The following is a 5,376-nucleotide window of genomic DNA, read 5'->3' on the forward strand; positions in this document are numbered from 1 at the left end:
TGTACAACATGTGTGATCTTACCAAAATGGATCCAATGAACAATATTGCTTTCATTGATTGGGAGTCCAGCTATTGTAATGTTAAACAATATTATGGTCAAACACAGAAGTGAAAAGCACAATCTATGTACAACTAGCATGAAACAAAACCTGCTCTTAAAAGTATAATTCAATACATCTATATCCAAATAGGCTGTTCCACTCACATCATAATAATGCAACAAAAAAAAACATCTATGTACAAGGAGCAGGGCATAAAACAAGCCAGTTGAAGAAGCATTCAACAAATCTCTCCAAGATAAAGCCAACACTTGGGAGATGCAGAGAATGTGTCCTGGAGCATTGATAGAACAGACATTGGGGGTCATTACAAGTCGGGCAGTAAGGGATACCGGGCACCGATAAGGAGACCAGTGCTGGTAATCCCTTACTGCCCGATTCCGAGGTCCCTTGGAGGGAACCGTAAAGGACATGTGGTCGGACCACACGTTCTTTACGGGACCCGTTAAGGGATCTTGGAGTTAATAACAGGCCCGCAATTAACGGGCCCATTATTAGTGCCTTCCCCCTTCCCATTGAGCCCTATGGGGGCTCAAATGGGAATGGGGAACAGCTTTTGGAATGGGGACTTACCGGGTCCGCCTAGGGTGGAATGTCCCGGTAAATCCCCCCTCCACCAGACGGACCCGACCGATTTTGGAGGCAGCCATGGCGCTAATAACGCTATGGCTGCATCCAAACTCGGAATGAGACCCGACTGCAGTCTTGTAACCCCCTTAGCCCTTGCGAGGAGATGAGTTTTATGTTGTAAGAAGTCTTCCAGCTCTTCTAAAATATAGAACATGTATGACCAATTAAAATATGCACGCAGTCTAAAGCATTTGAATAGAACGTACCAATGAACCAGAAATTAAATGCTATATGATTCTGTACAAAGTTGTCAGATATAAAAAAGTAAAAAATATATAGTCATATAACAACCACATAAAAGTAAATGGTAAGAGCCCTCCAATCAAATACATTGACGTATTGGCCAAGCTTTATTTGTTAATTAGTTCTGTGCACACCTTTGCAGTGAATTTCATGTTTTTGCATTTACGATATTGGAAACTTTCTTCATCTATGTGCTGTCAATCTAGTCAAATATGGTTGGGAAGATTATGAGATTGTTCAACAGGATAATGCACCTGTTGAAAACAATCTGTGCAATTAATGGGTTCTTCGGACTCTTCATTCTTCTGAGGTCCTTGACATTTCGAGCAGGACTACCCTTAGGGCCTCCCTATGGTGCTAGTGATCAAGCTACTGTTCATGGAAATGTTGTGACACCCTCTATTGGCCGGCCTTGGAAATAGCTGAAATGGTGATAGTGCGCCAAAAAAAACAATTTGCACTTTGCCTTAACAAATAAGAGATCTTTGTTCTAATTGCTCATGTGAACACATTTTAAGATTGTTGACACATCACTGGCATAGTGCTTTTATATTAATCACATTGGGCCTCATTACGACCCTGGCGGAAATCGCGGTGCAATATGCACCATGGAGCACGGCAGAAAGCTGCCGATACCGCCATGGGGGTTGGCGGATTTACCGCCCCATTCCGACCTTGGCGGGGCGGTAAATCCCCATTCCCCATTTTACCCTTCCCCATTCCCATTTTTGCCCCATAGGGCATAATGGGAGTGGGGAAGGCGTTAATTACGCCACCGTAAAATACGGTGGCGTAATTAACAACAAGGTCCCGTAGCGCCATGGATTTCTCCGCCCGGAAAAACCAGGCGGAAAACGCTCCATGGCGCTACGGGAACTCGTAGTAGGGCGGACGGGTCCGCCGCGAATACCGCTGGCGTAAACCCACTCCGCCAGGGTCGTAATGAGGCCCATTGTGTGATGTACTGCCAATCCCCTACTCCATAAATTAGTCACAATTGGGAGGGGTTAACAATGGGCTGAATGGAGGTAATTAAATGCACTATTTAAAATAAAAAAGTAAACAGCACTTTTAAAGAATGGTCATTAACCACCTCAGGCATTTGGATGATAACAATGTTTTATTTATATAGCACTTTCGCCAGAACACTTTACATAGAGCATATTTACATACAATATCACCCAGCTGGGTTTGGTACTAATGTATTTACCTCGGAAGGATGAAAAGCTGAGTTGGCTGGCTGGGATTCAAACCTGCAGATCCATAACAGCAGCAAGTGGTCAACCCACTGAGCTATTTTATCAGCCTTGTAGGATGGCAGGCTAGTGTGCATTGGGTTGCCATAGCCCATCTTAGATATGACGAGTTCTCACACAGCTAGGAACCTCACCCATCCTCAGAAAATGCTTATATCCCCAATTGAAGAAATTGTGTTACCTTAGTTAGAAATAGATTAATTATACCAGTAAGATTCTTCCCTTTCTGCCAAAAAATGGTGACTGTTCAACAATGTACAAAACATGCACTCTCTAAACAATACTGACCTGAACTCCTTCTTATTATTGGTACTCAGTGAATGGCAGATTACATCCGTGCCATTCACCACAACCACACATGCAGTTTAGTTGATATGTTCTCATCTGTAGAGCTTGGCAAGCAACCTCAATGCTGCTCTTCGCTTGATTATATTGTGTTTTTTCTACATAAAAAATGTACATCCTTATGACCTTTCTGCCCCTATTGGCCAACATGGATAACCCATAGAATTAACCTAAATGTCGCTAGTCAGTGGTATATAAAAAGGCATCAAACCATCATTATGGAGTAAATTGGCTTAAGCTTGAGAACCTTGAGGTATGACTTATAATTCCCCATGTAAACACATTCTGGCATATAGGATAAAGTACTATCGCCTAACACCTCTGCTCCCTTATCTCTAAAACATGAAGTGCTGATTAGTGAGGTTCAGGAAGTTGGTTGAGTGCACTATTTAAAATATGTGCACACAACCTATAAACAATGGTCATATCCCTGTGTTGACATTCAGAACCTGGGCTCCTTGAACATGTTTACTATGTGTTTAGTGTGTTTATTGTTGGAAGTGGAATCAGAAGACATTGGTGAACCCAGTGCGCCTCACTTAAACAAAATATGTGCTCTTGGGCAAAATGCTATATATCTGTTTTCCCACGTGGACAAATGATGGGATCCTGGGTAAATCAATGTTGCTTTATGCCCTTGTTTTCACATTTGACAAATCTGGGAGCACATAGATGACTAAATGCTGCTAGAAAGCAGTACTCAAAGCACCTTTGAAGTATAAACAAGGGACATTTATAGGATATGTGATAAACAGATTTATTGATACAATTATATATTATTTAGATAATCATAAAGGGGATATGAAAGGAGTATCTGAAGGAGGATGCTTCAGTCTCTCCAACCGCCAGTCTCAGTGTCCATCCCTACATTCTACATTCCTCTTCTAGAATCCTTCTGGCTTCCACACAAAGTGCAGCACATGTACCATGCTACACATCCTTCTTCTTTCTAGATACTTCCTCAATCTCCATAGTCTGTTAAGTACTTCGGTCTTTGATACTTTCTTCCAAATCTTGATACTGAAGTTTGCATCTCATGTGGTAAATGTATTGAATTTACTGGTAAGGAAAATTCTTGACTCACTCTATTTTAATCAACATTACTTTTATCTACACTCTCATCATTTACCTTTCCCTTCATTACCATTATTCTCCCATTGATCCGTACTCTTCCATCATTTGTTCTCACAGCATGCTTAAAAACCTCACTGACTTGGATAGGATTCGACCACTTAATGCCTTTCACTCTCAAAGCTTCTGGAAGTTTGATTCTCACAAAAATCCTACTTCCAGGTTCTTGTTAAACCTAAATCTCCTCTTGTCATGCCATGCTTTGTTACTCTTTTGTTTCTGCCTAATCATATCTGCCGCTTCACTGGTTATTACTCTCATATTTAGCACATCAGTCATCCACCTGGACACAATTTGGTGGTAGCTTTTCTACCCCTACTCAATTCAAATGGTGATACACCAGTCGTACTGTGTGGGGTAAACCTGTGTGCTATAACCACCATTCTGACTGCTTCTTTCCAATTCATTCCATTAGCCCATGCCCATCTAATAGCATCTTTAAGTATTCTATTGTATCTTTCCACCACACCATTAGTTTGTGGGTGATAGATCACACTAGTAACATGCTTAATTGATTTTTCTCTCAAATACTCTTCAATTTCTCTGGAAATAAATTGAGGCCCATTGTCTGATAAAATAACTTCTGGATAACCTTCACGACCACAGCTCTCTTCCATGAAATTAATAATATTCTTGGTCGTGACACTCGGCATAATTTTTACTTCTGCCCAGCTAGTTAATATATCAATTATTACCACACAAAATGTTTGATTTCCCTCACTCCACACTGGACCCAGCATGTCAATACCTACTTTCATCCAGGGTCTACTTGGTATAACAGTGATAACCATAGGATACTCATTACTCACACAATTCATGTCTGACGTATTACAAAAGATACAGTCTCTTACTCTCCTTTCTATTTGTGCATCATATCCTGGCCACCAATACATATTTCTTATTCTATTCTTCGTTTTGGAAATGACTTGGTATCCTTCATGTTCCAATTCAATTATTTTCTCTCTGACATCTTCTGGTGGAATCAATCTGTCTCCTCTAAGTAGATAGCCATCTTGCATACTTAACTCATCTCTGATGCTCCATAATCATTGTACTTCTATTTCTTTAATTTTATTAATAGGGACATGTTTGTTGTTGATATTTTCCATCATGAACTTCATTTTAATGTCTTTGTTCATCCCTTCCAACCATTCATCTTTGGAAATGGCTGTATCTTGAAACGTACATATCATTTCTTGTTGACTTTCTTCACTCTCACTTTCACATACCTCTTGAACATTAGTCAGCCTGGATAAGTAGTCTGCAGAATAATTCTTTACACCCGGAATGTATTTTAATCCCACATTAAATTCCTGCATTCTGTGGACCCATCTTCTTATTCTCGCTGATACCTTATCCAATCCTTTGCTCATGAACAATTCTACAAGGGGTTTGTGGCCCGTATGTATCTCGAATTGTGTTCCCCACACAAAACTCCTGAATTTGTCTACTGCCCATACAATAGCTAAGGCTTCTTTTTCATTTGTTGCATATTTTTTTTTCTGCTCCCTTTAATAATCTTGAAGCAAATGCAATTATATGCTCTTCTCCATCATGCAATTGTACCAACACAGCTCCCAGTCCTACATTACTCGCTTCTGTTGTGATCGTGGTACATCGTCCTCTTACGTAGTTTTTTAAGGCTGGGGCAGTTGCTTAAGCATTCTTTATATAATTGAACTCTTTCTCCCATTCTTCACTCCATTAATAT

This window comes from Ambystoma mexicanum, chromosome 5q (assembly GCF_040938575.1).
Source record: "Ambystoma mexicanum isolate Mex_15411 chromosome 5q, UKY_AmexF1_1, whole genome shotgun sequence".
In the NCBI taxonomy this organism is placed as follows: domain Eukaryota; kingdom Metazoa; phylum Chordata; class Amphibia; order Caudata; family Ambystomatidae; genus Ambystoma; species Ambystoma mexicanum.